The 12,806-nt window shown below is 39.6% G+C and overlaps 1 long non-coding RNA gene across 1 annotated transcript; it reads right to left on the bottom strand.

Moving 5' to 3' along the window:
- Positions 1-470: 470 nt before the first annotated feature.
- Positions 471-12,055, bottom strand: LOC141378714 (uncharacterized). Its single transcript, XR_015515119.1, has 3 exons — positions 11,691-12,055; positions 11,416-11,559; positions 471-2,874 (listed from the first exon to the last, which is right to left on the bottom strand). It is a non-coding gene; the product is annotated as an uncharacterized LOC141378714 (long non-coding RNA).
- Positions 12,056-12,806: the final 751 nt, after the last annotated feature.

Raw genomic sequence — 12,806 nt, forward strand, 5'->3', positions numbered from 1 at the left:
ATCATGCAAAATTTTATTTCTGGAATTATTTTTCTGAGACAATGTCTTGTGTTTTTTTTCCCTCTCCTTGTTTGTAGAGTAGAAATCTGATGACCACACGTACTGAAGGTTTCACTCATTTTTTAATTGTAAAATAAGCAGAAACGTATAGTATAAATTATTTATTTGAGCACAAGTAGTACATTTCAGCTACATGACAAAAAAAAATGATTTAGGATTCTATTGTAAACAATTCTGTGTTCCCTCTTGAGCAGCAAACACAATGTACTCTGATGCCCATTTTTTCATATTTTAATTCCTACAGATAGCTTAGCCAATAGCTGCCATTCAGATGAATGACAAAACATACTGTATGATAATACCAACAATTACTGAAAGATTACCGGAGAGACATTCACACTTATAGGCACAAGCAGGCTAAACACAGAAGAACTGAGATGTAAACAACAAGGCAATGAGAGTAAATTCTCACTGTTAGAAAAATCAAAACTATCAGCTCTCCTCAGAAATATTCTCCTCTTTGTTTCAAACAATGTCCTAAAACTCTCTTCAGCAGATTACAACTTTTGACGATGCACTTTCAGTTTTCTTTTTGCAAACGAGCCGCTCTGTCGTTAGCCTAAATTGTCGCAGCTGTGCTGCAGAGGGCAGGTGCGATCGAGTGATGATTGACAGCTCTCTGAGCCACTAACATTGCAATAATATTGCAGTCAATCAATAAGATCAAAATTCATGTAGCCATTAGCTAGTTTCTCTTTTAGTCAACCTTCTGGGAAGAAGGAAGTAGCTTCTGAATGAGCAGTGACTGAGAAATGCGGACAGCCAAAACACTCGGCTTTGTTTAGCTTTTAGTAACTATAACTGTAACAAAGGTTCTTTGTGTGGGAAGAAGAAGACAGGGTCGGCGTTGAGGTAAGTAACAGATCTTTTTATTTTTTAATCACAACTGCAAGGACAGCTCCCACTATGTGGCCGTCGTTCAGCTCTCTCTCTCTCGACTGTTCCTCCCGTTCTCCTTAAGACGGGTGTCTCTCCGGTCCAATCACTAGAATAAACAGGTGTTGCTTATTATTTCGGATTGGCCTGCTGATTAGCCGCCGGGCTCTGAGCATGCTCTCCCCCTTTATTGGGTTTTCGATCATGCTTACCTCTCCACAATAACTTTGACTTTTTATTCAGTTTGTGCTCTTGTTTTATCTATAACACTGTAAGCTATGACATAAACTTGCCTTTTACCGCAAAAACGGCGTTTTCACGTGTGAGTACCATGGTAAAACGGTGTAAACAATAGGTCTCCTGCAGAAATTGTGACATAAACAAATGAATAACCATCCATAATACAACACTATTGTGTTGGTGGACTAAATGTGTTTGATGGGATGTTTTTCTGTGGACTCTTACCTTTCAAAATAAACCGTGATGTACAGCAATGTACGCGTGTGTGTGTTGTTATTACATGATATGTACGCCATATCTAATAAGCGTTTTCTGCAAAACCTACACAAAGCAAAAACATTCTTTATAAGCTTTCCCTTGAAAAACAACTAGCTGCAATGGGCTCTCTCCCAGGACAGCACGGCAAACTAGCTCTACTATCAATCATCAGCTAAGTGTGAACTCTTGAAGTGAAGTTTATTTATAAACAAATTTCGAGAGGATCACGTGCTTATGATTGTTCACAGCTGTTCCAACTTTAGCTAATGACTGATTATCCTATCAGACAATCCTTAACTCACTATAAATAACCAGACTTTTCTCATCTCAATATCTTCATCTTGAAGAAACCCCCCCACCCAACCCTACTTTCCCTCCTTTCAAATGGGCTTCATGGTGGCCAGCGATTAGCGCTGCTGCCTCACAGCAAGAATGTCCCTGGTTTAATTCCTTTCCAAACCAGACAGCATTTCTGTGCGGAGTTTGCTCATTCTCCCGTGGTCGCGTGGGTTTTCCAATGGTCCTCCGGTTACCTCCCACAGTTCAAAAACAAGCACTCTATACAATTAATCAAAATACATTAGCTAAACTCTGAGTACACCTTTCAGCATACATATCCGACACTTAGCTACAACAAGCAAGAAGGGGAGTCATTGAGATCTACCTGAGCTCAAACTCCCCTCTCGCCTTGCAACTGGAGGGAGCCCAGGGCCCGAGGATCTTGTAAGCTCAGGGGTCTCTCCCGGGACAGCACGCCAAACTAGCTTTACTATCAATCATCAGCTAAGTGTGAACTCTTGAAACATTTTATTATTTCATAAATAAAATAAGTAAAATCAGTCCTGGATCAACACAGAAAAGTAATAGGACAAAAGCTACACATCTCCTGAGTATATGTTTTGAATTTGATGACAATATTATGCAAAATGAAATGTCTGAAATTATTTTTTAGAGACAATGTCTTGTGAATTTCTCCCTCTCCTTGTTTGTGGAGAAGCAGGGGGTGCACTGCACAGCTTGAACCTTATATGTGCACGTGCCTGGCGGTGCTGGTGGCGGGTTTGGGTCAATCATGCTGTAAAATAATCAGTGTTAGAATGTGCTGTTATTGTTTCACTGAAACCTTTCTTTCTGATGCACACGACTATAATGACTGACTCACTCTACAGGGTTTTTAAAAACCTAACAAATTATGAAGTCAAGCAGCATGTATGCATAAGGTTTGAAATTCATGGCGCATCACACACTAGGATGTTCGTTCCCGAGGAAACGTATCACGTTATCTATAGGAGACTGTAATACTGCACAAATGATAGCACGACACTTCGCTATAGCGATACTATATTGTTTGTAGCAAAAAGAAACAAAACTGGATAAAAAAACCTGCATGGAGATGGCGATGACATGGTGTCACCGACTCTGTCCCAGTCATTCCCCTCGCTGGCCAGCAGAGGTCACCGGACATTACGTCATACTCAGACACTGATTGCAACACACCTGCAGCACATCTCACTGATCACCACACAAACACATATAAGCAGGCCAAACACTTACTCCAGTGCGAAGTCTTGTTCTGCCCTTGCTGACATTACTGAGCCTTCATCTCCTTGTCTGATCTCCCCGTTATTACCTGGACTGTCCCTCGACCTTGCCTTGCCTGCCTTGAACCTTGCCTTGTACCTCGACTTTGATCTACGCTGCTAGCCTTGAACCCTCCCTGGTATCTTGCCTTTAATCCACGCTGCCTGCCTCTGACCCATGCCTGCTATCACTATCCCTGACAGCCAGCTGCCAGCCCTTAGACCCAATATTACGACGTTTGATGTGAGTTTGCACACTAGTGCTTACTGTATGATTGTGATTAAACTGTGTTTAATAAATATACTGCAAATGGATCCCTCTGTGTCAGACTCCTCATTACACCTGGATAATCTGTTGTTCAACGAGAAAAGATTGCAGACCCGACACCGTGACGGTGTTAATCATACAAACGCAGTTAGTGTTTATGATCATTAAAATTAACAACTAATATTCATAACAAATTAATAACTCCTCTTGCTTTAGAATTTATGTTTTAGAGATTGTGTCGGCGCAATATTGCGAATGAGATTATGAAGATTGATTAAGAGCATGCTTTTCCTTTATTGCATACTTTCCGCAAAGTATTTATTTATTTAATTATGTAGAAGTAATGAGGACAATATTCAATGGCAAAAAAAATCCTCCCGTGCCACCAACAAATTAGGCCTCTGTATGTACCCATCCCAAATAGCCTGCCTACGTTAATTTACATTTTTGTATAAATTAAGAAATAACAAAAATCAAAGAATTATGCTTAAATATCCGTACAAATGTATTTATTTATGAACTTTCCTGAATGAAACAATACAATACCGCTTATAAAATAAATTAAATAAATAAACATTAACTCCTTGAAATTATTATAATAATAATTATTAAACATTACATTTTTAAGAACTTTACAAATAGACTAAATTACACTTCACTAGTCAGTAATAATTGTAAAAAGAAAACGAAGAACAAAAAAAATCAGCCTACTAGTAACAATGTATGTCGAAAAAAAAAAGTTGAAAAAAAAAAACAGCGTAGGCTACTAACTCTCCTTGTTTTCTATTGATGGCCTATTTTAAATTCTTTGCCAGAAAAACTAGCATGTTGACTTTGTCCGGTTTAAGCAAATTCCTAATTGGGGTTACAATGCTTCCAGCAGCACTGAATAGACGTTCAGACGGCATGTTTGTAGCGCAAATGCACAGATATTTTTCTTCAGGTCTTCAGTGATGTGCATTATTTCTTCTATGAGTTCGTCGGTTATATCTTCCTCTTCAAAACTATTTCTGTATCTAGGATCCAAAGTTGCTTTTGATAGCATTTTTTACCCCTCTAAATCTTTGTATTTATCCTCCAAGACAGCAATCATCTTTGTTTTGAGTTTTTTGTTAACTCGCTGTCTTCTAGCAAAGGGTCAAGGAGATAGTTGGTCAACAGTCTTAGTACAGGTCTAACCGATGAAACAGTAACAATCTTCTCGTTCGATAAAACATCTGTCAATTCTGCAACTAGTTTAAGGGCTGGGTTTATCAACTCCAGCACTGCGATGTTCTGCCATGTCAAGTTCAGGTGTTGATGCTTTCGTTCATCCAGTGCTTTCTTAATTGCGCTGCCTTGCTCCAATACCCTTTCGATCATTTTTTGTTTACTTCCACCTCGTGTGGGACAATCCTGTTGGCACTGTGAATAATAAATAAATAGTCCCTAAATTTTATTTCAGGGCTTTTTTTTCTGGCAGACAGCCAACACTTGTTAATCCTTAACTGTTGACTGACAAAATTAGAACGTTAAATTATGTTTAGAAAATGTAAATGTGACTCTTTAAAAACACAACCTTGTTTTTTTTTATATGTTTTTCAGGTTTCACTTTACATTAATAATAATAAAAGGAACAAAATAAACGAAACCATATTTTACTTAGCCTACTAATTGATATAGCCTATAAAGAAAACAAAAAAAAAAGAGTCTTTACTGAGCTTTGTTACGTTTTTTGTGACCATAAAAATTATGGATCATTAAAATTGTTTCATATAAACCATTTAAGAACAAAATACAGAAGCCTCTCGCACACATATAACATCATTTATAGCTCTGAGAAACTGACATTGCAGCCTGTGAATAATAGGTAATAGGCTAAGTATATTAATTAAATTTGTATTTTATATGTACATATTTTAATTTAATTTTATAATTGTATATAGGGGAAAGCGGAGCTCAAAGTAACACTTTTTGGTCGAGGACAAATAATGAACAAAATAATTGGAATTGGACAAATCATATTGTTTTACCAACAATACACAAGCCTTTCCTACAAATGAGCACCGGCTATTGCTGGTTTCTGTGCAGTATTGACAAAAGTGACCAGAGTAAAAATGTTAGGCCTACTATTTACCCCACCTGCAGGGCAAGTTGTAAAACATAGAGGGTTAGTTGTAACACATGCTTATGAAATCAGATTTCACACAATTAATTTAAATTCAGTTTACTTTAAATCGTATTTCCCTCAGTACTTAACTAATTGTTTTATTCTACATAACACAGCATGTTTGTTTATTTATTTATCTGTTAGATAAACACATTTGGATTTATTTGCATTATTATACATTATTATTCAATGCATTTATTTGCACCATTAGCAATAAAAATATTAAATGATTCCATATTTTAGCCTAGACGGTAATCACAACAATATAGTATTTTAATTACATACTTTCACAGATTTTTTAAAAATAAAAAACTATACACTATAATAAAAAATACTTTTATGCTGCAAAAAAATGGTTTCTCCTGTGTTTCTCATCTAAATTTCACTGAACTATTTCAATAATTGGCAGAACGTCAAAAATAAACTCTGTTACATTTTTATATCTCATTACTTTGTGCCCTGCGCTCTCCTTTAATTTTACAATATTTATTTCAACTCACCAGTGTCAAACTGTGCGTTGGTAGGTTTAAGGCCTCTTGCTCTTCACGAAGTGTCTTCTTTCTTGACCAGCTGTTGGTGAATGCAGTAACCAAATTTTGGCACAAACCCATGGCTCTAAACGTTCTATCTTTCTCACCTGACATTGAGTTTGTGACTGACTTGGAGTCATATTCACGCTGGACCACATATCAGTCATGGCAGAAAAGAAATCAAGGTCGTGTAGTTCCGTGATGATTTTCTCCTTGGTTTCGTCGAATAGTTGACGAATGACAGTGTTTGAAAAGTATTTTCTGCTTGGGAGTTTGTACTTTTTACTGTTCGCAGTTTTCTCTACAATGCGGAGCGGCACGGTTTCAACTATTAAATATGTCACTACAATTCTCGTCAATGTCTTCCATTTATCACTTTCTCTGTATTTGGTAATTTTTGAAATGGCCTCTGCAATACCTGGCTGAGTAGCTGGGTGTTTGCGTTCAGAAGACATGAGTTTGCTATAAGTGGCTGGGTGACATTACCGGAGATGGCTGTAGAGGTTCGACGTGTTTGCCCATTTAACACTTATCTTTTTGAAACAAACCCTAAAAATCGCTTCATCCAAATTAATTGGTTCGCCTTTTTAGTTCGGCACGAATCCAAAATGTTCCCATATTGGCTACGTAACATTTGCTTTTCCAATGAGATTCATGGCTGAACTGGGAACTTGCTGAATTGCGCCTTAATTCTTATACTTGACAACGTAATGGAAATGTTTGTTCTAGACAACGCAATGTCACGGCAATTCGTATCTTTTTGATTTAGTGGCTAACTCGTATAGAATTCACATGATCTAATTTGTACTATTTAGTACAATTTGCTCATCACGCAATGACGGTTATGCCGAGTTCAGAATGCATGACTTTAAAACTTGTCGTGTCACAGCTGTTTTCACACTGCATGACTATCTGGGCTAGCGTTTCGTCGCTGCTTTGTTTACACTGCAAGATGGTTCGACGACATGGACATTTACATTGCATGACTTTATTATAGGGAGAGTCGCCGACAACTTCGTCCAAACTACGTCTCACAGCCAAAAACATGTAGTATATCTTTTGTTATTAACAACATAATGAGAAAGAAGCCTTTAATGGGGTAGAACATGTACATGTTTGCTCACCTGGGTTTAAAGGGAATAAGCCATTTCTCCTCAACTTAAGTTGATAATAAACAAATTTTTTTCTGTATGAAACGTCAAACAGACGTGGTTGCTCCTGAGCCCTGTCAAACCTCCACTAGTTTTTCCTCCATTTCGTGGTTCCAAATAAACCGAAAAAGAGCGCTTTTAACTTCTCCCCCAGCCTCCCGCTGACCTGCAGCAGGTTTACACACACGCACACACAAGTAAAAGCTGCTCTCTCATTGGCTGTAGGCGATGGCTGATGTTATTTTGAGTCAAAACTCAATTCACACGGCATGATTTGAATCGCCGACAGCTCCAGATATTTACCACGCCAAATATCTCACAGGCATCGGCGACTCATCGGCGATTCTCTCAGATCGCGTCTTTGATAGTTCATACTGTGTGATTGTCACACACGTGCTCGAGCAGCGATTTGCCTGTGATTTCAATCTAAAATCACGCAGTCTGAACTAGGCATTAGGGGTGGGGTGCCATGCCTCCTTTTTAAAATAGTACATTTTCGTCCCACTAAACTCGTACAAATTCATACGAATTAGCCACTAAGCTGACAAAACGTAAAATACTTACGTTTCCTCGAGAGTGCGTGACGTCACATACTACCGCCGGTGGCATGGACAACTGCGGTCATGCGGTTGTCACGGTGACCGTCACAGCCCTACATATGCTAATTTATACACATAGCTTAGCTTACTGATGTAACAATAGCCATTCAGATAAATGGCAAACATACTGCATGATAATGCTAAACATTACTGAAAGATTATGGGTTGCAGAGAGACATTTACACTTTTAGGCACAAGCCATCTCCCTCGTATACGAAAGTAAGACTTCATCTATGTTGTGTAAGTATCAGCTCTCAGAAATATTCTCCTTTGTTTACTTTTTGCAAACGAGCCGCTCTGCCGTTGGCTTGAACTGTTAGCAGCTGTGCATGCACTCCGTGCAGTGGGCAGGTGCATCGAGTAATGATTGATAGTTCACTGCAGCCAGTAACAGCAAAAAGTGTGCAGTAACAAGAAAATCACACAGCCATTGACTAAATTCTCTGTCAGTCAAACTTCTGGGAAGTAGGAAGTGACTGATCGATGGCAATCTCCGCGTCCCTAATGGCACACTACACACTATGCACTCATGCACTATGTACTTATGCACTTACACACTCAGCAGGATAGTATATGTATGTAGTGTCGTCCCAAATGGCACACTAATGTTTTTTTTAACTAAGCGGAAATTCAAACTGTTTCCCTGATGACGTTTGACGGTTGCCAAATCAGTGAAATAAACAACCGAATTATCAAATAATACTTGCCGTGAGTATAACCGCATTCACCATCGGGAGGCGCTATATTTACTCTCGTAGGAAAATTTTGCTTTCACCATCCAAAATAAATAAAGTTATTCAACATGTGCGCCCGATAGCTCCGCCCCTTCCGCTACGTAAGCAAACCTGCGGTCGTTGAGTGCGTGAAGTGTCCATCATTACACACTTCATTTTAGCGGCTGAATGAGTGCATCATCCGGGTAATTAAAGTGCACTTAATGTTTATAGAGTTTTCAGTGTGAACATGCTACTTACACTATTTATACTACAAAATGGCGTAGAATAGTGCATAAGTATGCGATTTGGGACGCAGCTAATGACTGAGAGACATGCAGACGGTCAAAACACTCGGCTTTGTTTAGATTTTAGTAACTATAACTTGGACTTTTTATTTAGTTTGTGTTCTCATTTTATCTGTAACACTGTAAGCTATGACATCGACTGGTCTTTAACTCTGACGACTGTGTAAGTACCATGGTAAAAAGGTGTAAACAATAGGTCTCTGGAAATACATTCTTTATGAGCTAGCTTTATGATACTAGCTTAGCAATTTTGTCGCTAGATTCAGCAACTTTTCATACTACCCTAGCAACTTTTTACATAAGCACCTAGCAACAAATTTAGCAATTTTTAAAATTAATTTGGCTACTTTTAGCAATTTTTAAAAAGTGTCTCAAAAGAGCAGTGGCTGCAGGCTTCACTTAGTAGAGTAAATTGGTAGCTCAGACTGTTTTTCATTACTGTTAATATACTGATATTTGTTAACATGTATAATTGTTGGTGTTTTAGGTAGCAATAAATTCAAATAGTTATAATAATTGTTGTCACTTTAACAAGTGTGTTGATATTACAAGTTAAAAACAGTAAGAACACAAGCTGTGATTGTTTAAAAGAATGTAACTGTTCATTACGGCGACGCTGTAGCACAGTAGGTAGTGTTGTCGCCTCACAACAAGAAGGTCGCTGGTTTAATCCTCGGCTCAGTTGGTGTTTCTGTGTGGAGTTTGCATGTTCTCCCTGCGTTCGCGTGGGTTTCCTCCGGGTGCTATGGTTTCCTCCACAGTCCAAAGACATGTGGTACAGGTGAATTGGGTAGGCTAAACTGTCTGTAGTGTATGAGTGTGTGTGTGTTCGTGTTTGTGTGTGTGAATGTGTGTGGATGATTCCCAGAGATGGGTTGTGGCTGGAAGGGCATCCACTGCGATAAGTTAGAAGTTCATTTCACTGTGGCAACCCCGAATTAATAAAGGGACTAAGCTGACAAGAAAATGAAGGAATGAACTGTTCATTATCAGTGTAAAAAATATCTAAAAGTGTTTGTATTACTTTTACAAATTGTCAACTATTTTTTTCATACGAATCTAAATGGACATATTTCAAATAATGTTTTTGCTGAGATGGCCAGTCAATTTGAGAAAACAAACAATGTTTTAAATTTCTAAGGGCTTATTATGTGGTCCTGTCACCATCTTGTGGATAGAAAATGTCAACTGTCTTTGGTCTACTCATTATAATCAGCTAATGACTGCCAACGCGCTGTCTCTCAGAAATTATAAATATTTTAAAATAGGCACTATTCTTATAAATAAACTGCATAGTTGCAATCTAAACTACATTCTTGACAAAAGAAAATCCTTAAAAGTAAATTATGTTGTCCAACAGCATGAATAGTCGTCAAACTGTACAGTGTCATCTGCTTGTTGCTGTATGTGGGTAGAGTAATACGCAAGGGTTTGGAGGCTGGTCGAGTGCTGTTACTGGCAGAATATCTCTGGGCAGCTATCAGCCAATCAGATTAAAGAACCAGACAGAACGCTCCGGTTACTAATGTAAACCTTGGAAATGCTATTGTGGAGAATCCAAGAATCCAAGGACATTTCGTTCAGAAAGCCAATCTTCTGAAAAGAGTATATAATTAGTCCAATGAAATGCCAATGAGTTGACAGCATCAGCTTGCGCAGCTTATGCTCAATGCAATCAGTTTGCCAATATAAGCACAGTAAGAGCAAGGCTGAGGCATCCTTATTTTGGCTGAAGAGACTTAAACCCACAGCTAAGAGGCAGTCATTATGGCGAAAGAGCATAGCATTTCTGTTTACCCCCTCGGGGAACGAGGGTTACATTAGTAACCGGAGCTTTCCTCTTCGCATAGGGAACTTCAATGCTACATAGATCTACCTAGCTACCTAGATCTACCTAGATCTACCAGATCTACCTAGCCTTACTGCCTAATGACTACAGCCCCATTGACACCCTCTGCCAATGCATTGATGAAATTAACAATTGGATGTGCCAAAATTTTCTTCAGTTAAACAAAGAGAAAACTGAAGTCCTTGCGTTTGGGAACAGAGATGAGGTTCTCAAGGTGAATGCGTACCTTGGCTCTAAAGGTCAAACGACAAAAAATAAGGTCAAGAATCTTGGTGTGACTCTGGAGTCAGATCTAAGTTTCAACAGTCATGTCAAAGCAGTCAGTAAATCAGCATACTATCATCTCAAAAATATTGCAAGAATCAGACGCTTTGTTTCCAGTGAAGACTTAGAGAAACTTGTTCATGCTTTTATCAGCAGCAGGGTGGATTACTGTAATGGACTCCTCACTGGCCTTCCCAAAAAGACAGCCAAGATTCTGACCAGAAGCAGGAAATCAGAGCACATCACACCTGTCCTCAGGTCTTTACACTGGCTGCCAGTTACATTCAGAATAGATTTTAAAGTATTATTACTGGTCTATAAATCACTAAATGGCCAAGGACCTCAATACATTACAGATATGCTCACTGAATACAAACCTAACAGATCACTCAGATCTTTAGGATCTTATAAACTAGAAATTCGAAGGGCTCAGTCAAAGCAGGGTGAATCTGCCTTCAGCCACTATGCTCCTCACTGCTGGAATCAGCTTCCAGAAATGATCAGATGTGCTCCAACATTAGGCACATTCAAATCGAGACTAAAAACACATCTGTTTAGCTGTGCCTTTACTAAATGAGCACTGTGCTGCGTCCGACAGATCGCACTATTATGTTTTTTGTTTTCTTTTTCATCCTTGTATAACCTATTTTAACTCATTTTAATTTGTTTTTATCTGCTTTTAATAATTTTTATTGTCTGCATTTTGTTCCTAAACTTGTCTTTTTATTTCCTGTTTATGTAAAGCCCTTTGAATTGCCACTGTGTATGAAATATGCTATATAAATAAACTTGCCTTGCCTTGCCTATTGTGGAAAATCAACTTCCCTTGCCCTTTCTTATCCCACTCCAAAAGAAGATTTACTGATTTAGAAATATTTTTCGGGAGCCGCAAAGCATCTAGAATAGAGTATTTAAATCTCATAGTTAAATAGAAACTGAGGTATATAACTGTTACCGACTGGGGTGGATTGACAGTGGACAACAGGAGGTAAGATCCAATATGCAGTTTTATTCAAAGTCAGGCAAGCAGTGGTCATCAGGTGCAAATGGCTATATGAAGGCAGTCCAGAATCGTAAACGTTAAACAGGCAAAAGGTCGAAAGGCAGGCGGCTAAACAGGATAACAAAGGTACAAGGCTAGGATCGAGACACGGAGAAACAAGACAGGGAAACGCGTTGTAATGTTACTAGGAAGCAAACAAGACTCGGCAAACTGGTAGCGTCAATGAGTGGCTTTTGAATGGAGTGGAATCAGTCTGTGAACAAGGTCCAGCTGGTGATGCAATCAGGATAGATGTCTGAGCAGGCGTGTGTGTCTGGGAGCAGTGCATGTATGAATGTGTAGTCCTGGGGAATGCGGAAGTCCTGAGAGTTCGTGTGAGAACCAGCGACCTCTGGAAAGCGATCGCTGGTTGTGTGACATAGCCCCCCCTCTAGGAGTGGATTCTAGACACTCCACTACTGTTCAGGCGGGAGGCGGAACAGGGGGAGGGATGGAGGGCCAGGACCATGCAGCTGGGGCATCCCTGGGGCGTGGAGCTGCGGAGGGCCTGGAGACTGGAGCTGCGGAAGACCCGGAGAGTGGAGCCAGTGGTCCTGGATCGTGTGGCAGCGAAGGACCTGGAGTACTGCGAGGAGCCGGCAGGGTTGGAGGCTTGTAGGGAGCCGGCAGGGCGAGGAGCCGGGTTGGGACCAGCAAGGCGAGGGGCGGCGGCCATTCGGGAAGCTCAGGCGGCGGCGGCCGTTCGGGAAGCTCAGGCGGCGGCTCTGGCTGAGGAGCGGAAGTCCTGAGAGTTCGTGTGAGAACCAGCGATCTCTGGAAAGCGATCGCTGGTTGTGTGACAATAACTGCAAAAGGTCCACTTTTTGAGGAAAAAGGACCACCCCTTTCATCAGGCTAAGGGCCTGATATAAACACTTTATAAAACAACTTTATTTTTAAAAAAATTTCTTTAAATCTT

The sequence above is a fragment of the Danio rerio genome, chromosome 18 (genome assembly GCF_052040795.2).
Source record: "Danio rerio strain M-AB ecotype USA chromosome 18, GRCz13ab, whole genome shotgun sequence".
Classification (NCBI taxonomy): domain Eukaryota; kingdom Metazoa; phylum Chordata; class Actinopteri; order Cypriniformes; family Danionidae; genus Danio; species Danio rerio.